Source organism: Carettochelys insculpta, chromosome 4, assembly GCF_033958435.1.
Source record: "Carettochelys insculpta isolate YL-2023 chromosome 4, ASM3395843v1, whole genome shotgun sequence".
NCBI classification, from domain to species: Eukaryota; Metazoa; Chordata; order Testudines; family Carettochelyidae; genus Carettochelys; species Carettochelys insculpta.
In genome coordinates this window covers 67,573,477-67,597,064 of record NC_134140.1, presented here as the reverse complement: position 1 = coordinate 67,597,064, position 23,588 = coordinate 67,573,477, and the positions used below count along the sequence as shown (strand labels likewise).

At 47.4% G+C, this 23,588-nt stretch overlaps 1 protein-coding gene across 1 annotated transcript in view; it reads left to right on the top strand.

Annotated features, from left to right (window-relative positions):
* Positions 1-23,588, top strand: part of GALNTL6 (polypeptide N-acetylgalactosaminyltransferase like 6) — a 910,287-nt gene that overhangs the window by 836,701 nt on the left and 49,998 nt on the right. The gene's annotated exons all lie outside the window — the stretch shown is intronic.

Sequence of the window (23,588 nt, the reverse complement as noted above, 5' to 3'; positions counted from 1 at the left end):
TATATGAATGAGCTAAAGCACGTTATTGCTTTTTACCCGCTGACTGTGACTGTCATTCTTTTATTGCCGAAATAAAACAAGTCACCAGTCACTTGGTTGATTTCTAGGCAGGATTTTGATCAGTCAGCAATTAAATCAGTGGCCTATATCTTGCAAAAGGAATAGTCAGTGGAACAAAAGAATTGATTAGCAGTGATTTAAGTGACTGATTATAGCCACTGTAAATAATATGACCACCTTGTTACTACATGAGCATAGGGAACCATGAGATTGCAGTACTTTTTTTAAAGAGAGAGTTAAACAGCTCTATAGCCATGAGGTTTTCCTTCTCTAGACCTACAAAGAATATGCATTTCTTGAGAGAAATGAGGGGCTTGTACAAGAAATGTCAAAAATGGGAAAGTAAGGGCACTGCTGTGACTTCCTGGCAAAAAATTAATTAATCCCTAATTTTAATCTTTTCCATTTTAAATGGTTCATTTTATTTCTTTTTACAGCATAAAATGGCATAAATATTAATGTTTGCTCATCGCCATAGGAAACAGTTTACGAATCATATTTTTCTTCATGGTGAAAATATGTTTGAATGGAAAATAAGTTTCTCAGTTTGAGGAGCAGAAGCTCTTGAATTCTTTGCTTCAGGACTACACTCAGTATAATGATTCCTAGCAGACAAGATGATGAATTCTACCCTATCTGCTAGCTGCATGCAGTCAAGACTGTCAGTTAGCTAAAGTAGTGAGAAAGCTGTGCCCTGGAAGAGCCTGTGTGCTGGCAATAGGCACAACAAGTGGGACCCCTAATACATGATGCAATAGGGAACGTGAGTGAGTTGGCAAAGTAGTATACAAATAAGCCACAGCCACCGTAATCTAAAGTAAATGCCTTGAACATACAGTAGGAAATGCTGTTAAATCCATGCCTCCACTAAGAATAACTCCACTTTCTCCAATCTCTCAGTAGTTCCAGGAAGGTGACTTTCCAGAAGTTCCCTTCGCATCTTGCTCTTGGAACCGAACAAGAAGTTAGACAAACACCTTAAAACAGGAGATTAGGGCATGAGTTTCCTTTCTCCTTATCACAGAAAAACAGTAGAATATTTGAATGTCTAGAATGCTCTTAATTGTAGCAGTGGAACGCCATCCTTTTTATAGGACAGTGGTGCCCAAGAAAAATTTACCTGATCACCACAGCCCCTACCCCAGCCAGGAGTCACTGCTTCCCGCTCCAGGTGCTCCCCCACAGTCAGACACCCTCCCTCCAGCCAGGCACCACAATGCGTGTGCATGCACATGCGTGCGCGCACACACACACACACACACACACACACACACACACACAAGATTACTGATTTTAGAGCCATACAAACCACACGGGGATGGAACTGCCTCCACACGAGCCACCCCACAGCTGGAGCCTGTAGCAGCCACCTCAGCCAATGCTGCCACGTGTTTGTCCCACCACGTGGGGCATGTGCGTAGAGCAGCCAGGGGGCGCCCCACATGTGCAGCTCTCCTGAGCCATTCACCACATCCCACTGCCCCCTTCGCCACATGTGGCTAACAGGGAGCGTATTGGACACGGTGGCTAAAGGAGATAGCATCATACAGCTCAGTGTAACAGTTAATCAGCTTCAGTGGAAGCTCTGCAAAACCCTGTTGCCTGCAGCCATGGAGTCTCATCTGGATTCATTAGCAGAAATAGTCTTCCCTTTCCCCTCTGCATTTGTAATGGAGCAGCTCTGAAATATTACATTAAAATCCTCCATATCACGCAGAATGGAGTTCCTGTCCTTTCACAATCTTGTTGCTTGACATCACTCAGAACTGACAAGCCTATTGAGGGGAATAAATAGTACCCTCATAGGGAACATCCCATCTTTCCTGTTTGACTGATGGATCCTGATACAATGCTTGATATTTAGGGGAACCTCTTAGTAGACATTTGTTTTAAGGGGACTTTGAGGCATTCAGCTTCCAGGCACAGGTGACTGATGCCTGCAGAGGGGGAGAACAGGCCATACCAGAGGTCCAGAGAGGCCTGGACCACTTCCAGACTTCAGGCCCTGAGCCATAATAGAGTGAGAGACAATTTGATTTTTTTTTTTAATTTAACAAATGCTTTTCTAGTCCTTCCCTGTGCAAATGTACGAATTATTGAGGGAGGCACATAAAAGTAAGTGGCAAAACCTATCAAATGCAAAAATGTAACAAACATCTAAATTTGAGGCCCTGTTCAAGTCTGAGTGTTTTTCTGTATGGTAGCACTACTGACATGTTACAAAATAATGCAAAAATATAAAAACTACAAAACATTTGAAATAAACTGCAGAATCACTCAAAACCAATATTTTCCAAAATGATAAAAATATTTCCCTCGAAATGTGTCAAAGCTGATATATTTTTTCTAGATACTTTTATTTCAATAAATATGGCATTTTCATAAAAAGTTGACATTTTTTCAGCCAGCTTTGTCTATAACTTGAATCAACTCTTATCTTGCACTCACTGGTATGGCAACATCTTCAGTCCAGAATGATTTAAGTAGCCAGATGACCACTTACCATGGGTGTGCCCAATGTTCCCACGATCCCATGAATTAGTTTACTGCCACCAGTCCTGGCTGTCAGTGTTCGCTGCTGTTATTTAGCTGTAATTTACCCCTAAATGTCTGCTAAGAGGCCAGTAAGCAGTGCAAGTGCTGGTAATGCTGCTAGACAATATTGACCTCCTGTGGTCCAGCAAATTCTCTCTTTTGGCACTGGTTGGGTCCTGAGGGTTCCAGATTAGAGAGAGGTTTAACCTGTACTTGATATATGACCAATTCAGATATAATTTAGGTGATAAATCTAAGGAACTGTCCAAGACTGAGGAGGATTTGAAACCAATTGACAAAATAAACAGTAATCACTCACCGCAATTAGATGGTGATCACCCAAAAGTTTTGTGAAAGAAATCTGCCATGAAACTGCAGAACTACCAACTGTGCAATGTAATTCAACTCTAAAATCAGCCTCTGTCCCAGATATGAGGGAAGGCTGTGTGATGTAACGCCTATAGGAAAAAAATTAAAATAGAGAGTTCCAGAAGCAATCCTTCCGAATACAGTTTAACAAAACCTAACTTCAGTACAGGTTGAAACTCCAAAATCTGACATTCTCTCACCCTGCAACATCCATCGTCTGGCAGGAACCGAGAGTCCCAGGTCTGGGAGGAGGAGGGGCCAGCCAGACCAGCAGAAGGAAGCCCAGCGCTGGGCATCCACAGCTGGTCTGATGGCAAGGCCGGAGGAGCAGCAGCAGCAGCCAAGGAGCCCAGGCTGGTAAACTGCCACTGCAGCTCATGGTGGCTTTTCCCTGGGACTAGTGGGGAAGCCATGACCAGGGCTGTGCACAAAGCTCACAGTAGCTCATCCCTGGGAGTGGGTGGGAAGCCAGAGACCCAAGAAGCTCCTGGTCAGGTCTGTGTGCAAAGCTCCTGGCCAGGGAGCAGTGTCTTGCAGCTACTCATTCCCAGGTCTGACAAGAAGCTGCAGCTGGGGCTGGGCAGGAAGCTGTGACCTGGGGAAACCACACCTGGGGAGAGGTTGCTGGGGGTGGGAACTGGCAGCTGTGGAGCCTGCAGGGGGCCAGTCGGGGGAGTTGGGAAGCTGCAGATGGCAGTGGGGAGAAGAGCTGTGGAGGCCAGTGGTGGGGGCAGATTTGACCAACACTAGTCTGGCAAATTCCCTGGTCTAGGACCACTCAGATCCTGAGTACAGGACTAGGGAGGTTGAAGTGCACCAGGCAAACTAGTTGAAACTATAGGAGAAATTTATGACACATCGATTAACACAGTGTGCTGGGGAAGAGTCAACACAGTTTTTGTAAGGGGAAACCATGCAGCATCAATCCATTAGAATTTTCTGAGGGGATTAAAAAGCAGTTGCCAAGGCTGAACCAACCCATATAACACAGTTGGACTTTCAGAAGCCATTGACAAGGTGCCACACCAAAAGATTCTTAAATGAAGTAAGTAATCATGGGATAAGAGGGAGAGTCCTCTCATGGATCACTAAGTGGGTAAAAGATTGGACATAAAGGGCAGAAATAAATTTCCAGTTTTCACAAGGGAAAGTGGAATTAGTGGGGTCGCCTGAGAATCTGTACTAGGGCCTGCACTGTTCAGCATATTCCTAAATGATCTGTGAAAGGAGTTAGGCAGTAAAGTGGTAAAGTTTGCAGGCAATATAAAATTATGCAAAAGTAGACAGTTAACACCAAAGCTTATTGCAAAGAATTACAAAGGGATATCACAAAACTGGGTGACTGGGCAACAAAATGGCAGGTAAAATTCAATATCAATCAATGCAGAGTAATGCATATTGGAAAACACAAACCTGATTTATTCATACAATAATAGCTGTTAGTATTCGAAAAAGAGATTTTGAAATCATCTTGGATAGTTTTCTGAATGGCACTCTACGTCTACACTGGCCACGGAAAATCGAACGCTTACGTTCAATCTTCTGGGGCGCCGTTTTGCGCATGTCGACCCTGGAACTCCTTGCGAGCCACCAGGGTTAAGGAATGTCAGCAGAAGGAGTGCTCCTGTCGGCATTCTGCTTTAAGAACAGGGACCAATGTCAATGGCTGCAAAATCTGTTTTAGGTACGCAATTTGCGCACCTCAAATTGCGTAGCAGCTGTCGACATTCCTGGTAAGTGCAGACTTAGCCTAAATCTATGGTGTGCCCACACTTTGAAATCCCTACGCAGATTCTGGTACCCCATCTCAAGAAAGATATATTAGAATTGGAAAAGATAAAGAGGAGGGCAATTTAAATAACTGGGGATCTGGAACAGCTTGCATATAAGGAGAGATTTAAAAAACTGATCTTTAATCTTAGCACAGAAATTACTAAGTGGGATATGGCAGAGATTTATAGTATGGAGAAAGTGAATAAAGAAATGTTCTTTTCTCCTTCACATTATACAAGGGGTCACCCAAGGAAATTAATAGGCAGTAGGTTTAAAATAAACATAAGCAAGTACTTCTTTACACAACATACTCACTGTGTGAATCTCATTGCCAGAGGATGTTGCGGAGGCCAAAACTGTAATAATGTTGCTGCTTGCCAAATGCAGTCAATGCCCGATTTCCAGGTAATTGGACATAGAGCAAGATTAATGGACGTACAGATGTTAAGAGATTCCATGTCCTAAGGAAGCACAGAGTAATTCTTATTCATTCCAACCCCTGGCATCTTAGCACAGAATTACAGCTCCTAAAGAGAAGTTACTCACCTGTGTAGTAACGATGGTTCTTCGAGATGTGTCCCCGTGGGTGCTCCACAGTAGGTGTCGGGCTCGCCCCGGCGCCGCAGCTCGGAAAATTTTCAGCAGTCTCCGTCGGGTCACGCATGCGCCGATGAGCATCGGCTCTTCGCGCGCTTACGGTCACGTGCGCGATCCGGTCCCCACCAGTTCCTGATCAACTGCTCCAGACGCCCCTGAAAAAACACACAAAGAGAGCTCTGAAGTGGGGAGGAACGGATGGGTAGTGGAGCACCCACAGGGACACATCTCGAAGAACCATCGTTACTACACAGGTGAGTAACTTCTCTTTCTTCTTCGAGTGGTCCCCGTGGGTGCTCCACAGTAGGTGACTACCCAGCAGTAACACCCCCCCCCCGAAAAAGGAGGTGGGTACCCGATTTATGCGCAGCTTGCCCATGAAAGGGCTGCTGTCGACAGGCGTGTATCCTCATCAAGCATCCTGTGCATGGCGTAGTGCTTGGCGAAGGTGTCATAGGAAGACCACGTCGCCGCTCTGCAGATATCTCTCAGCGCGATGCATTTGAAGAAGGCCGTTGACACCGCCATCGCCCTAGTAGAGTGGGCTCTTGGCGGAACTGGCAGAGGAGTCTTGCTAATCTCATAACACAGTCTTATGCAAGACACAATGTGATTTGAAATCCTCTGTGAAGATAGCGCTTCTCCTTTTGACCTGGATGCAGTGGACACCAGGAGTCTGTCCGTTTGCCGGAAAGGTTTAGTTCTATCGATGTAGAAGGCCAGTGCCCTTCTTACGTCAAGTAAGTGCAACCGTGCCTCTTCATTTGAGTTGTGAGGCTTAGGATAGAATGAGGGCAGCACTATTGGTTCGTTGATATGAAAGTCTGAAGAGACCTTCGGAACGAAGGCTGGGTGTAATCGTAAGACCACCGCTTCTTTTGAGAAGATCGTGCAGGGTGGTGTGGACAATATGGCCGCAAGTTCGCTCACTCTGCGAGCTGACGTGATTGCCAGGAGGAAAGTCGTTTTAATAGTAAGTAGTCGAAGGGGGACCGTAGCCAATGGTTCAAAGGGCGGTCCCGAGAGGGTGTGTAGAACTAGGTCTAAACTCCATTATGGCGGTACTGGTTTCCGAGCGGGGAACAGGTTCACCAACCTCTGTAGGAAACATGAGACAACAGGATGGGCAAATGTGGTTGATCCATCCTCTTCATGCCGAAACGCTGATATAGCCACCAGATGCACCTTTATAGAGGATAGCAAAAGTCCGTTTTGTTTGAGTTGTAGCAATAATCCAGAATCGTAAGTATGGTGGTGTCCCGGGGTATTAGTTGCCTGGAGGAACACCATTCGGAAAAACGCAACCATTTGTGCTGATAAGTCTTTCTGGTGGAAGTTCTCCGACTACATTCAAGGACTTGTTGTACTCCCTCTGAGCATGTAGTCTCTAAGGCACTTAGCCATGCTTGTAGCCGAAGTCTCTTCGGGTGCGGGTGCAGTATTGACCCCTGAGCCTGAGTGAGAATGTCCGGTACTGTTGGTAGGGGAAATGGCCGATGTTGAGCCATGCGCAAGAGCAATGGGCACCACTGTTGCTGGTCCCAGGTTGGGACTATGAGTATCATGCGTTCTTTCTCCCTTCTGGCCTTCTCCAAGACCTTGTGTATAAGTGTCGTGGGAGGGAACGCATAAAGTAGAGGGCCCTTCCATGGGATCATGAAGGCGTCCCCCAAAGACTCCTGTCCCATGCCAGCTCTGCAGCAGTACTGGGGACATTTCTTGTTTTCTCGGGTGGCGAACAAGTCGATTTGGGGAAAACCCCATCTGCGGAACACCTGGTGAAGTAGGTCTGAACGGATCTGCCACTCGTGAGTGGGCGCAAAGTGTCTGCTGAGTTGGTCCACCTTGACGTTGTGGACCCCCGGTAGGTATGAAGCCTTTATGATTATATTGTTGGAGATGCACCAGTTCCAGAGTTGGACTGCCTCCGCACAAAGCATACGAGACCTGGCTCCCCCCTGTCGGTTTATATAAAACACGGTGGTGGTGTTGTCGGTATTCATGCCAACTATTTTTCCGTGCAGATAATTGTGAAAATACCTGCACGCATTGAACACTGCCCTGAGCTTTAATATGTTTATGTGCAGTGTCTTCTCTGCGGGGGACCATAATCCTTGAGTGGTTTTGTTGTCCATGTGAGCCCCCCCATCCCATATGGGAGGCATCTGTTGTAATGAACACAGTAATTTGTGGTTGGCGGAAGGGCACCCCGTTAGGAGATTCTTGGGGTTTCCCCACCATGTTAGCGAGCTTCGTGCCTCTGTTGTAAGTGACACCCTCTTGTGGACGGTGTGGATTGAGGGTTTGTATACGGTTGCCAACCAATGCTGCAATCCTCGCATATGCAGCCTGGCGTTTTGCACCACAAACGTGGTGGTTGCCATATGCCCCAACAGTTGTAAGCACGTGAGAACTGGAACAGTGGGGCTGTACGTTAGTAGTTGTACGAGAAATTCGATGGCACAAAAACGAGCCTCGGGTAAATACACCCTTGACGTGACTGAGTCTATCCGAGCCCCTATTAAACTCTGTATTTTGCGTGGGGTTGGTCTTTGACTTTGAGAAATTGATGATGAGGCCCAGTGACGTAAATGTGTTTGTGGTGTTGTGTATCATCCGTAATACCTCCGCCCGGGAAGTTCCCTTTAGCAAGCAATCGTCCAGGTACAGGAAAATGAAAACTCCCTGTCTGTGTAGGTATGCTGACACCACCGCTAAGGTCTTGGTGAAGACTCTGGGTACTGAAGAGAGTCCGAATGGGAGGAGTCTGTACTGGAAATGATCTGTGCCCACAAGGAACCGGAGGAAAGGCCTGTCGGCTGGATGAATTGCAATATGAAAATACGCATCCTGTAAGTCGAGGGCTGCAAACCAATCGCCATGGTCTAGTGCCGTGATTATTGAAGCCATCGTAGTCATTTTGAAGCGCTGTTTGCATAGGTACTGGTTCAGTGCGCGTAGATCCAAAATGAGTCTCCACCCTCCTGTCTTCTTTTCCGTCAGGAAATACCTGGAGTAGAACTCTTTGCCTTGAAATTGTTCCGGTACTCTCTCCACCGCCCCTATGAATAGTAGGTGGTCCACCTCCCCCCCTTAATTCCAGTAGGTGAGAGGGGTCTCTGAGAAGGGATGCGGTGGGAGGATTTGGTGGAGGTAAAGACTGGAAGGGGATCGTGTATCCCGTGTTTACAATCTCCAATACCCACTTGTCCGACGTGATGCTTTTCCATTGTGGGTAAAATGGCTTGAGTCGGTGATGGAACATGTACTGAGATTGGCACTGAGGTACGGTCTTGGCTTCACGGCCCTCGACATACCCGTCAAACTTGCTGTCTTGCACTTTGCCCTGCGGAGGCGTTGCCCTGCTGAGGACGGCGCCTAGGGCCCTTATAATGTGTTTGTTGATGACGTCCCTGATCATACCCCCATTGAAATTGGGTACGTTGCTGTTGGTAACCATAACGGCGTTGCTGAGGATAAAATTTCTTCCTTCTGAACGGTGGGGTATATATCCCCAAAGTCCGAAGTGTCGCTCTGGAATCTTTCCTCGAGTGTAGGACTGAATCAGTCGATTCAGCAAACAATTTTATTTTGTTGAAGGGGAGGTCTGCAATTTTGACCTGTAACTCCTTTGGAATGCCGGATGTGTGAAGCCATGACTCTCTCCGCATTACTACTGCAGTGGCCATGGCGCGGGCCGCTGTGTCCGCCACATCCAGTGCAATCTGCACGCCCGCTCGAGAAGCCGCGTAGCCCTCTTGCACAATTGCCTTAAGAATTGGCCTTTTATCCTCCGGAAGGAAGTCCATGAGGGCAGTAAGCTTGGAATAGTTGTCAAAATTGTGATTCGACAAATGAGCGGCATAGTTGGCCATGCGGAGCAACAGAGTAGAGGAGGAGTAGGCTTTTCTACCCAGAAGATCCAGCTTCTTTATGTCCTTGTACAATCCCCCAGATTTGTACTGGGACGATTTGGACCTGTGTTGGGACGATTCAACCACTAGCGAGTTTGGCTGTGGATGACTAAATAGAAATTCCATACCTTTCGCAGGGACAAAGTACTTTTTGTCCGCTCTTTTGTTGGTAGGAGGAGCGGATGCTGGAGTCTGCCATATATTAGTGGCTGCCTCCGTGATTGCATCGTTCAGAGGAATAGCAATTTTAGAAGAAGATGGAGGCCTGAGGTTTTTAAGGAGTCTGTGGTGTTTCTCCTGCACCTCCGCCACTTGAATATCTTGGGATTGAGCTACTCGTTTGAACAGTTCCTGGAACTGTTTCAGGTCATCTGGGGGAGAAATGTCTCCAGGGACCACGGCCTCGTCTGGCGAGGATGAGGAGGCATCACTATGGTATCTGTCCTCCAATTCCTCTGGATCCTGGCTGTATTGATGTGATTGCCTTTGTGGAATTTCAAAGTGGGGTTCAATGTCTTTAGACCCAGCCTCTGATTGGGGAACTCGTGGTGTTCCCCCAGGTGGAAGTAGAACACTGTGGCGTTGAGGGGTGGTCGACGGGGATCCATAGTGAGACATCGACCTCCTGTGCTGACGCCCCGCATAATGATGGCGGTCGTAGCAACAGGGACAGGGGCCCGGTGATGGAGACCTGGACCGTGACCCAAGGATGTAAGGGTGGTGCCTGGAATGTCGAGACCTCCGAGATGATACCGACGTACGAGGAGAGCCTCTGTGAGAAGACTCGTAGGGATCTCTGCTAGATGATGGAGAAAAGCGTGCAGACCCCTGGGATGGACTCCGAAGAAAAGGAGAAGGACGTCTGTGGCAGGCTGAAGGTGTTGCTGCCCGTCGAATCTCCGGTGGTGATCGTGGTGACAGAGGCAGCGCAATTACCTCAGGAGAGGGGCTGCAGTGCCTGGTCTTCGTTTTAGCCTGTGCCCTCTCGGGTGGTCTTATCAGTGAACTTGGTACCGGAGCAGGTGTCATGCTGATTTCCACTGCTCCCGGTGCTGTTGTTGCCGGTGCCGTCGTCCTCGGTGCCGTCGATCCCAGTGCCATTGTCATCGGTGCTGTCGATCCCGGTGCCGATGTCCTCGGTGCTGTCATCTCCGGTGCCTCTGGGGAAGTCTCGATCAGTGCCGCAGGAGCCGGTGCCGGACTGACTAGTGCCCGCACGGCTCTCGGTGCCGTCTACCCGGTAGCTGCAGGGCCTTGAGTGGTTGCATGCGCCGTGGCTTTACCAGTGGACGAAGCCAGCGTGCGCGGGCCCTTTGTTACGCTCGTCCCACTCCCAACAGTAAGGGGCAGGGATTGAGTAGGCGAGGCTCTTCTTTTCTTCTGCGCAGAGGAGATCAAAGAGGCAGCCTTCCTCTTGTGCGATCCTGAAGAGCCCTCCGCATGCGTTGTCTCCGATGAGGCAGGCTGAAGTGCTTTGTCAACTAGCAGCATCTTCAGCCTCATTTCTCTATCTTTTCTAGCTCTATTAGTCAACTTCGAACAATGGGAGCACTTCTGGGGAACGTGCGTGTCCCCGAGGCACCGTATGCATCTGCTATGGCCATCCGAAGCAGGCATGGCCTCCCGGCAAGATTCACACTTCTTAAAGCCGGGGGATGGCATTGTTAAAACTTAACTCTGAGTCCTTAGGTGCTAATAGCACACTTAACAGTCTATTCGGTGATGTTAATAACTGTTGGCCTTTGAAGGCTGACAAACAAAAGCAGCGGGCCCGCCTGGAGGCGGCCGCTGCGGTTTTAAGATAGTCTTTAGCTTTTAACAACTTTTAACAGAGTAACTAACTATAATAACTATAGAACTGCTAACTATGAACTGTTAAAAACTATTAACACGAGAAAAAAATAAGATTTATCTGTCTCAGGCGTTGGAGCCGGAGAGGATTCCGTCTGCAGCCGTTAGCGGTTGAGAAGGAACTGATGGGGACCAGATCGCGCACGTGACCATAAGCGCGCGAAGAGCTGATGTGCATCGGCGCATGCGCGACCCGATAGAGACTGCTGAAGATTTTCCGAGCTGCGGCGCCGGGGCGAGCCCAACACCTACTGTGGAGCACCCACGGGGACCACTCGAAGAAGAATAACTATTTTTGCCTGATTGTTTTATGTGAAATAATTCTCAGGAAAGGAATCCTTTACAACCTTGTCCAACACACTGCCCCTATCTAGACGTACTGGATTATTTTGCTGTATTGTTTTAACTGCCGTGATTTTCGTGAATGGTGATCCATTTTTATGCATCCCAGTTAAGCCAACATCTCCTAGCCTGTTATCTGATAAATCAGGTTATAAAATAAGATCAGCAAGTTCTTATAGGTACGCACCAGTTTATCAGACAGGGGTTTTGCTAACGCAATATTAACAGATTTTTTTGCTTCATGAGTCTATAAGCAATATAAGGGTTCTATCACTAAAAACTCACCGCTCCCTGTGGGACACAGGGATGACCTCAGAATTTCAGTACAGTTTGCACCTCTCTGGTCTGGCACCCTTGGAACCTGACTAGTCCTAAACCAGGGAATTTGATGACAAGGGGGCGGGGGTCAATGCTGACCCTTATGCCAGCAGGCTCTGCTTTAGCAGCCGTGGGGGAAACAGCATTGAACAAGCAGGGACTGGTGGGTACAGGGTTCTCAGGGAAAGAGGCAGGGTGTCTGCGGAGCCTCAGAGCTGGGATCCTGGAGCACAGACTTTTGAGAGTGCCCCAAGTTCTGCAGCAGCTGGGTTGCGCTCCCAGACACCACCCACCAGCTGCAGGACTGCACTCATGGCCCTCAGCCACCGGGCTCTGCAGAGGAGCCACTATTGACCGAGCAGGTGGGCTCTCAAGGGAGGAAGCAGGGTGGCTGTAGAGCGCCCCCAGGCAGAGCCGCGTGGAACACACCCAACCCTGCAACAGCCACCCTGTCTCTTGCACCGCTTCCCCGTCTTCTCCACTTCTCCCCTGAGCTTGCAGCACACCAGAAGCATTTGGACAGAGGGGGAGGAGTTTCTGAGCATGGGGGCCTGGCTTTTCACCATGAGTAGTCCAGCCTAGGGGGATGCCAGACCACAGATGGGCCGGACCGTAGAAGTCCAGACCTTAGAGGTCGAACCTGTACATGGCTCCAGCAGCCTTTTTCATTAAAGATATTTTAAATCAGACTTTTGGGGCTTCTTCCAGAGCATTAGACTAGTGCAGGTCTCTCTGGAATAAGGGTTGGCAAACCCAGTGAAGATCAACTTCAGATGTTAACGCAAAAACATGGAGAATCCAAATCTTAACTTGAACTCCTCCCTGCACTCTAGGACTCGGGATCCCAGAGTCTCGTGATCCTGTGACCCTGAAGGCACAGCATAATGGCATTGCCCATATTATTATGTTGCTGACTTGGACCTTGCAAGAAGTTGGGCTCAGTTCAAGAGGCAGGGATTCAGCTGGCACAGGTGGATTCAGATTCCCTGCTGAACCACTTGTTCAGCCATTTTCCATGGCTTTAAAGGGCTCTATAGGCCAAGATACTGTAGGGACATTGAGCATTTGGTGTGAGGATTTTTTTTTTCCTAGCAATGAGCAATGTGCAGGGTTTGCTGAAAATAGTTCTTGAACATTTTTTGTAGTCACAATTTCCAGCCAATGTATAAGACAAAGCAGAATCAGTGAGTCAGACAAAACAAGTCCATAACGTTACATTACCCAGTGACCCAAATGCAAACTGACAGATGGCTCCTTTTGTATTTTTTTTTTAAATACACAAAAGAGAGAGGCAGCTCCTGCGTAAGGCAGCAGCACAGGTAGCTTTGCAGTCACTCAGCCCTTTAGCATGCCAAGCAGCAACACACTTGGGCTGTGATCCAGCAATCATTGTAAAGGTCAGCTAGGAACGAGCAGGTCATTTGGGGCATTTTCCTCTTGCGGTAACACAGTCTAAAGTTCTGAAGTTCTTTCACGACATCGGCTACCTCTCTATTATTTTCCCTTGTAATAGTTAGACATGTTTATAAGTCCATAATCAAAATTAATTAGTAGCTGGAGCAAGATCTCAGCCCAGGAAGGCTGTTTTCAGAAGGAAGTCTGAAGAATTATCCATCTGAAAATTTTTAATACAAGAAAAACAAAAGAGCCAAAATCTCAGTGGCTTTGTATGCTTTCTTCAATCGAACAAAAATGTTTTGTTTTCAAGGACGGGGAAAGGAATAGGTAGGTAGTTTATAGTCTATTTACTATTTGAAAGCAAAAATTAAATGGAAAAATATATCCAGAAGGATAACTAGTTTGCAATGGCACAACCTATTTTTCAATATTTGATGGATTATCAAAAAAATGTTCTCTAGTAAGTCGAAAAACATAGTGGGAGGCTGGATTCTAGTTCTAGCTTCCCCACTCCCATGCTGTGTGACCTCCAGCAAGTCATTTAACCTCGCTGTGGCTCATTATATCCCTCTGTAAAATGAGCATAATAATGTTAGCCCATTTTAAGGAGGTGTTGCTAAGCTGTCACAGTGTTTCATATCATAGGGAATGAAAGCTGTAAATAACAGTCTGTATTGAAGTCAATGGCCAGTGCTTGCATAATTTTCTGTGCAAGATGTGGTTTCAGCATGCAACTGAGGGTGAAGAAAAATAAGAAGATATTAATAGCAGTGCATAGAGGCTGTAAAGATACGTGGTTGTAACTTTCACCAGTATACACCAGTATGGGTTCTGTCTCCTTACTCTTCCAGTACTGCAAGTAATATATGCTACCAACTCTATCTGAATGAAATGCAAACGTTTCAATAGAGAAATACGGAAAGTACTTTGCAGCAGCAACATAGTATTTAGAGTGGAAGAGGGATTAATTGCTGCATTCTTGCAAAAAGTGCTATGGGATTTTTAATGAATATAACGGTCAGGGCCTTTGTTTATTTCACAGCTGAAATGTGGCACCCCTCATTCTTCACTGTGGTTTCCAACACTACGCCAAAGCATGATTTCAGAGCTGAAGAGAATCCCTGAGTGAAGGAGTGCCTGTGTAACATGGTGATTGGCACTCTAACACAATAAACAAAACAATGATCTAAGATAAATAGGCAATGCGAGAAAGGCCTATTGTACTAAATAAGATATGCATAAAAGAGGTCCTGCTTGCTATCACCAGCTTCCTGGAAAATGTTTTGATTGCCAGTGGAGCAACAGGAAGTAGTTACAGGACTCAGATATGGTACAATATTGACAAAATCACAGTGCATGCATAGGGAATCAGGCTGGTGCATGTGCAGAGAGTGAAGCAGGAACAAAGGAGAAGAAATAGGTTACAATGGTGAAATGGCACAAATAATAAAAAGCATTGTGCTGCTTTACAGGCAGGGGGGAAAACCATTTTCTGCCTAATAACATCTGGAGGAATTGGAAGCAGAAATAGTATTTTTATGATAATTTAACCATTCTCTAAACAGACAATTGAAAAAAATCCATGGGATAGAACCATGTAGTTTCATGAGCCAGGGAGGGTAATGTGTCTGTCTTTCTCATAAATACTGTCATTCCAACCTGACAAGGCAGCCCTATCTGTAAAACATGAAACTGTAATGTTCCTGTGAGGGACTGATTCATTTAAGCTTTTGCTCCCTAGGAACCTTTGTCAGCCTGTTGTGTTATCAAGTCCTCTGCTGTTAAGCAGCCATTCCATGCCCAAGAACAAAGTCTCTGCTTTTGCCCAGCTGGGTTGTCTGAATCACTGTCACTCTCTTTGGAATGCCAGATAGACCTCAACTGAACATTTTTCATAAAGAAGTATAGGACATTTTGTGGAGGAGATGAATATGTCAGTGACAAATCAAAAACCAGGAACCAAAAATGTCCGAAAGATTCAACCAATAGTAGTCAAATAAGAAAGTTCACATTCTCTGCAGCTGAGTTGAATTGTGCTGGTGCTGAAGTTTTTAATCGTCCAAGGAAAGTGAAAGGGGGAAAGTAATTTTAACTTAACAAACATGTTATGTAAAACTATCACATTTAAAGAAAAGCATAGAAAAGAGTTTGTATAAAGTACAAGAACTGTAGATTAAAGGTTTCCATGGCTCCTATTTAGGTAAGAATTGTAGCAAAAAACTAAGGAAAACTGAAGTGAGGTTTGCGAGCATGAAACAATGGAATACTCTGTTTTTATTGACAACACTTTTGGAGACATCAGTCAGCTTCATGATCACACTGTTTCCATCACACATTAGCTACATCTACATGTGAACGCTACATCGAAATAAACTAGTTCGATGAATAGCGTCTACATGTGCTCCAGGGCTGGTGCTGTTGACGTTCAACGTTGACGTTGGGCAGCACCACATCGAAGTAGGCGCTGCAGGGGAGTGTCTACACGCCAAAGCGGCACACATCGAAATAAGGGTGCCAGGAACAGCTGCAGACAGGGCCACAGGGCGGACTAGCACTTCCGGGGCAACAGCTAGCAGCTCCCTTAAAGGGCCCCTCCCAGACACACCCAGCCTGCACAGCACGCGGTCTGCAGAGCCATAGGCATGCACACCTCGGTGAAGCAGTTATGGACCCCCAGCAGCAGCAGCAGCAGCAGCAGCAGCCAGAGGTCCACCCAGCCGCCCCTGCAGGAGCTGTGCTCGCGCTGCTCAATGCCATGCAGGAGGCAGCTGACCACCTTTTATTCGTGGAAGAGGAGCTGCCCCCAGGGGAGGAGGAAGCAACCCCATACCCTGCTGTCATCCCCGCCGCCGCACACGCCGCCGGCTGTGGAGCTACCCCATGAGCACTGACTGGTGGGAGTAGCTGGTGCTTGGCAAGTGGGACGATGACCGCTGGCTCCAGAACTTTCGGATGAGCCGGCAGACGTTCCTGGAGCTCTGCTAGTGGCTCACCCCTGCACTGAGGCACCAGGACGCCACCATGCGGCGTGCCCTCAGCGTGGAGAAACGGGTCAGCATCACTGTCTGGAAGCTGGCCTCTCCAGACAGCTACCAATCCGTGGGGCAGCAGTTTGGCATCGGCACCGTCGGGGATGTCCTCTTGGAGGTAAGAGGACCCACGGGGAGGGGGAGGGAAGTCCTGGGGGGGGAGGGGAGCCCTGCGGGGGGGGGAGGGCCAGACACACCCTGCACACCCCTCATTGGTGCTCTCTCATGTCCTTCCCCTGCAGGTCTCCTGCGCCATCAACGCCCTGCTCCTCTACAGGCTCATGCGGCTTGGGGACCCGGATGCCGCCATCATGGGGTTTGCCACCCTGGGCTTCCCAAATTGCTTCGGGGCTCTGGATGGGACCCATATCCCCATCCGAGCTCCGGAGCATAGCGGAGGACACTTCCTGAACAGGAAGGGCTACCATTCGGTGGTCCTCCAGGCCTTGGTGGACAGCCGGGGCTGCTTCCTGGACATTTATGTTGGCTGGCCTGGCAGCACCCACGACACCCGGGTATTCAGGAATTCGGGCCTGTGCCACCGGCTGGAGGTGGGGACCTACATCCCCCAGCGGGAGATCTCTGTGGGGGACACCACCATGCCCCTCTGCATCATCGCAGATGTGGCGTACCCTCTCCGGCCCTGGCTCATGCACCCTTACATGGGCCATCTCACAGCCAGCCAGGAGCGCTTCAACACGCACCTGAACCCTGCACGCCAGGTGGTTGAGCGCACTTTTGGCCACCTCAAAGGGCACTGGAGGTGTCTCCTGACCCGCCTTGATGCGGGCCCCACCAACATCCCCCCAGGTTGTGGGCACGTGCAGCGCACTCCACAACCCGGTGGAGAGCAAGGGGGAGGCATTCTTTCAGGGCTGGGCTGTGGAGGCTGGCAGGGCTGACGTGCAGCCACCCACTGCCCCCAGTCGCGAGGTGGACCCCGAGGGGACCCGGGTCTGGGAGGCTCTGCAGGCCCATTTTGATCAGGCCGCAGGGTGAACACTGGCAGGCCCCCCACTGCACCCCCCCGCATCCTCCACAACACTCCCTGCCCCTGCGCCCACACCACAGAGCACCCAATAGCACACCTCCCCCACACTTTTCTTGCAAATAAAAATAGACCTGTTGTTCTTGAAACCACAAAACAGTGAATTATCTTATTATTACTACAAATATATATATATTTTATGATAAATAGTGGAACACAAGGAAGGGGAGAACTATTTACATGGGGGGGCAGGTATCATAAAATAACAGGGGTCTAATACAAACTATATACAAAATAATGGGGATATGTACAAAGGGGGAGGCAGGGGGCCACGTCCTGGGCCCCACACCCCCTACTGTCCAGCGCTTGGGGTTGGCGGGTGCGACCCTCGCCTTGGCCTCAGCCCTGGCCAAGGCTGGCTGGGGGCCGGGGGAACCAGCAGATACGGCCGGCGGGTGTCAGCAGGCCCCAGGTCCCCCTCGGCAGAAGGCCCCTCGGTGGCGGACGGCGGTGGGATGGCAGGTGGAGCAGCGGGTGGAGCAGTAGGTGGAGCGGGCAGGGTGGGCACAGCGGCGGGCGGTGCAGCATGGGGGGCCAAGTAGTCTGCTATGTGCTCAAAAGTGTACATAAAGGCCCCCCATGCCTCCTGGCGCCAGGCCAGCGCCCGCTCCTGCAGTTGCAGGCACCGCTCGTACACCCACAGGCGCTGCTCCGATAGCTCCAGCTGTCACCGGAGGGTCACCAGCAGCTGGGGGTCCGTCGCCGTCCGGTGGCGGTGCTGGGTCCGCCATCGGCTCCGCCCTGCTGGAGCTCCAGGAAGCCAGGATGATGTGGAGCCCCCTGTCGCTGGAGGAGGATTCCCCCTCTTCCTCCTCCGGCATCACAGGGGTGGGCTCCTGGGACAGGGGGCTGGGGTGCGGGGCTTGCCTCCGGGGCGGACTCCGCCTCCGGAGCCTGCTGGGGCTTGTCGGCCAAGGTGTCAAGAGTGGCCAGCGGGGAGGAGGTGTGCCGGGGGCCCAGGATTTCCCTGAGCTCCCTGTAAAAGGGGCAAGTGGTGGGGTCGGCCCCAGATCGGCTGGCCGCATCCCGGGCCCAGGCGTAACCCTGCCGCAGCTCCTTGACCCTGCTCCTGACGTGGTCAGGAGTGTGGGCAGGGTGACCGCGGGCGGCCAGGCCCTCGGCCAGCCGAGCGAACGCATCCGTGTTCCGCCTCTTGCTCCCCATTACCTGGAGCACCTCCTCCTCGCTCCAGAGCCCCAGCAGGTCCTGGATCTCGGCCTCCGTCAGGAGGGGCCCCGCTGCCTCTTCCAGGGCTGGCTGCCAGGCTGGGAGCCCTGGCTCCCCTTGGGGGGGTCCCCTGGGGGCGCTTGGGGGGCTGGTGGGCGGCCATTGCAGCGGGGCGGGGGGTGTCTTTGGGCTGCAGGGAGGCGTGCAGGCTGGCCGTGTGTTACTGCTGCTGCCTGCACACTCTCTCAGATTCCTGCACAGGAAGGCAGGGGGCGGGGAGATTTAAGGGGCTGCTGCACGCGGCGACCATAGAGCTCAGGGGCTGGAGAGAGCGTCTCTCAATTCCTCAGCTGATGGCCGCCATGGCGGACCCTGCTATTTCGATGTTGCGGGACATGGATCGGCTACACGTGCCCTACTTCAACGTTCACCGTCGAAGTAGGGCGCTATTCCCATCTCCTGATGGGGATAGCGACTTTGACATCTCGCCGCCTTACATCGATGTCAACTTCAAAATAGCGCTCGCCACGTGTAGACGTGGCGGGCGCTATTTAGAAGTTGGCGTGGATACTTTGAAGTAGCCGGCACGTGTAGACGCAGCTATAGAGACATGGGCAGGTACCATGACACCATTAAGCTTTCTTCATCTTTATACAGAAAGTTGTTCTGACCAGACAGGAGAAGATGAGATGTTGTTATCTTTGTGACTGTGCCCTGACAAACTCCTGAGATGTAAACCTAAGATTCTTGCTGCCTTCCTGCCTGATGTTTCAGTTCCCAACATCATTTTATTCCTTCTGTGCCTTTTTTTTATCTCTCTCTTTTTCTTTCCTGTTTGAATCTGGCTTAACCAGCTAGGTCAAATTGAACCTTGCAACATGGTCATGATCAGTATGGCACCCTAAAAATAATGCTGTGTGCTGAAGCTGTGGTTTTCCAATAGCTGAAAAAAAGCTTAATTTTCCTTTGTTTTGCTGTTCTCCACCCCTGTCCCATAGGTGTATATTTTAGGATACAGAATCACACTGTGATAATAGAAGATGAGAATTTTTGATCTCTCATGCCACCTAAAATTGACTCTTCCACGTAACAAACATATTTGATTCCATTTGAGAAATTGTCTCAGTTTCCATTTAAAATATAATGTAAATGGGGATGGAGGGATTGCTGTTGTCTACACAACACAACCGCTATTTTGAAATAATTTAGAAATAGTGGTTGGCTTATTTCAAAATTGGTAAGCCTCATTCCACAAAGAATAGCTATTTCAAAATAAGGGCTGTGTAAACAGGCAATAGAGCCTATTTCAAAATAAACCATAGTGTATCCAATGGCTCTATTTCGAAATAAGCCCTATTGTGTGTAGATGCTCTATTTTTGGAATAGGTGAGCTCTATTTTGAAATGCATTTTGTGTGTAGCAGTGTTATTTCAAAATAAACTATTCTGGAAAATCTGTTCTGGAGTAGCTTATTTTGAAATAACGCTGCTGTGTAGAAATAGCCTGTCTGAATATATTTATTTTTAGTTTTAAATGCTTTAACTTATTTGTGTGTCTAAAAGATAGTAAAGGAATATTTCATTTGGCACAGAATAGGCTACTTTGTCCCTGTCAGCAAAAACCCTGATCCTAAATCAGCGTGTGCAGACCTTGCATGGAACCTTACAGGAGTAGCACACATTGCAGGAGGGAAGAGTTTGGAGAAGGCACCAAGTGCTCTCTTTGCATTCACTTGGCTGGAATAGTTCTCTTAATGAGTCAACTTAGTTTTAGAAACATGGAGTCTCTTCGTGTTCATATCCAGCATGTAGTACAAGAAACAATGCAAATGTTGTAATTCAAAAATTATAACTTTAGAAAACCCCATTTTAACAGAACAAAAAGCAGTCGAGTAGCACTTTAAAGACTAGCAAAATGGTTTATTAGGTGAGCTTTCATGGGACAGACTAGACTTTCATGTATAGACTAGCATGGCTTCCTCTCTGTTACCATTTTAACAGGTGCATTTGCTGGAAATGATTCCCAAATAATGCAATCCTACAGCAAGTTGAATGAAACAATTCCTGTACCTCTCTTCTTTAGTCAGTCCTGCAACCATTAACTCCCCCCACCCTCAGAAAGAAAAGACAAGAAAGGTTTGATTTAACCTCATATCATGGTTTTTTGCCAGTAGCCATGCCATGCAGGTGGGTTAGTACAATCTAGGGTTGGATTATCTCCTGCTTGTTGCTTATTACAGGTGAGATAAGCAAAGGGCCTAAAAGTTCGGAGAAGTGTGGTATTCATTGACATATACGCTCCTCCAGGGCTCCTCTGAATAGCTCTTGGCTGCAGAAAAGCTTTGTATTTTTTAAGAGCTGCCGTGTTTGATCAATTTACCTTCCAATATATTCGTTAGCTACAAAACCAGAATTTACAACTTTCCAAAGCTCGTGCATCTTGGGAAAGCACCCACACATTTTGGCTTGGTGAGATCCTGATATGGATCTTATAAACATTTACAAATAGACAATCTGTGTTACATTTTAATATATGGTGGGAGCTTACTCTAATTTTCTTAAGAGCAAACAGATGTTACTACATCCAAGTCACAGATTAAGATTGATTGCATCTAGAATGCATTACTCACCATGGACTTTACTCCTTTAAACAAAAAGGTATGTGGTAAATTATTAAGGCTTTATTGTTAGCTTATGGAAAGATAAGTAGGATAGCAGCTCAAGATGACTTCATTCAACAAACCTCCTTCAGAGCAGTCAAACTTTGAGGAAGCTGGTTAGTATTATTTGAACATTGTAATTGACTACTTCAGAGCTTCCTACTGATTGCTTAGTCCAGGGAATAAAATTTCTTACACTAAAAATCCCCGCTTATAGTTTGGAGTTTGGTAACTAGCTAGTCAGTATTTTGTGAAATTCTGTGTATTGTAAAGGAAAATACTCAAATACTGTGAAGCAATAACTGTTGCATTCTAAAACCCTCTAAAAAAGTAGTTTTCCATTAAAACATATGGGATAAACAGAATACACGAGAGGATGATGCATTACTGTCAAGGTTATACTAGCACTCATGATTTTGCCTCTGACTAAGGGGGCTAAAATTTCTCTCCTTCTGCACAGGCAAGGGGATACAGAATTTTCATGGTGGAAGATTTCCATGTCTTACTATCCCCTCATAAAGAGTCATCTTGCCTTTGTAGCTGTCATTCTGCTACCAGGTTTATATTTCCTTTTGTCCTAGTGACACCAAATTATCTTACCACCAAATGATAATTTTATGTAAATTACCCGGGAGAATCCTGTTGCTTTGTTTCTGAAGAAATAGCAACAAAAGTCAACCTTGTGTGCAGCGTAAGTCGTTTAGAACAGGGACATCGGTGTTCTGATTTCTTAAACTGCCTTAACTGCACATCCCCAGTTCTTCAGGTTTTAATATGTTTGCTTCTCAAAGGCAAAGCACATAGTAACTTATCTTACAGCACCAGCTGAATGCACTTCATTTGTGCTGTATCTCCCTGCCTTTGTATTCAGATAAGCCCTTATTAGTTCTGAGCTATCTAGGTTTGAGCAGATGCTTGAAGCAAACTAAATTAATAAAATTCCGGAGAGTGGTTTTCAAATGAATCTTGAAAGCAAATCAGAATGGGAATCAGGTTCACAAATGTGCAAGAGACAATTCTGAAAGAATACATCACCTTCTGTTGCTGATTTTCCAATTTATATTGTCCTCCGTCTTATTACAGAACATCTCACCACTTTGCAGCTCTAAGATTCTATAAACAGAACATTACAAGGCTTGAGGATCTTGTTTTTACAAGGAAGGCTATAAGATTCATTTAGTGTCAGAATGTTACCCAGTGTGATATGTGTGTGGAGTTTTTGTCTCTTTTGTTCTGAACAGCTGTGGAAGTTGAGATTTTAATTTGAGAGAATGAAAATTGAAAGCCAATTAGAGAAACTGCTGGAAAAGGGGGCATCTGTGAAGATACACTTGTGTAGGACGAGAGGAGAAGGTATTGACGCCATAAACAATGGTGAACAAAGAAAATGAACTCTCTTGGTTTCAGTTGTATCAGTTGCCTTATTAATCTGTAAGACCTCTTTTTGAATCTCTCCAGTCAGTAAAGGAGAACCAGATGACAACTTTTATTTGGACTTTCACAAAAGTCTTTATCAAAGTCCTTCACTCAATATTATTTGGAAAAAAAAATTGAATGGTCATAAATTCAGAAGCCAAGAACTGGCTAAGTCACAAAGAAAAGAATAGAAATAAAATGTGTGGCTTTCCTCATGGGAGAAGATTAGCACCAGGTTACCACAAGGTTTCATGCTAGGACAAATGTGTGATGTTAATAATAATGTGAAAAAGAAGGCAAAGGTAAGAAAATTGCAGAGGACAAAATTATTCTAGTTAGTCAACATTAAAGAAGTTTGAGAGAAATTTAAGAGACATGTAACAAAGCCAGTTGAATAGGCAGCATGAAGAATGCTGACAAATGCAGGGTAATACATATTGGAAGGAATAATCTGAACTACTCGTAGGCCGTATCTACACTTACAAAAAACTTTGAAATGGTCATGCTAATGGCCAAACTGAAGAATACTAACGAGGTGCTGAAATGAATATTCAGCACCTCATTAGCATGCTGCCAGCTGTGACGCTTCGAAAGTGCCACGGTTTGCTCGCCTGTGGCTCGTCTACACAGGGGTCCTTTTCGAAAGGACCCTGCCAACATCAAAATCCCCTTATTCCTATTCAGCTGATAGGAATAAGGGGATTTCAATGTTGGCAGGGTCCTTTTGAAAAGGACCCCCGTCTGGATGACGCGTGCCACAACGAAACGCAGCAATTTCAAAGTGCTGCGGCTGGCCACATGCTAATGAGGCACTAAATATTCATTTCAGTGCCTCGTTAGTATTCTTCGGTATGGCCATTGGCATGGCCATTTCGAAGTTTTGGCCAAGTGTGGCCACAGCCATACTGTTTACTGGGTTCTAAACTAACGACCAAAGGAAAAGGCCCAAGTATGATAAGAAACAGCTGAATGAAAACTTAGCTCAACATGTAATGACACTCAGAAAAGCAAATCAGAAGTTCAGATGCATAAAGAACAGGGTGGGAAATACGGTGCTTGACTGCAAAAGACCCAAGCAGGTGGAATCTTGCAGAGAGTGTTCAACATCTCAG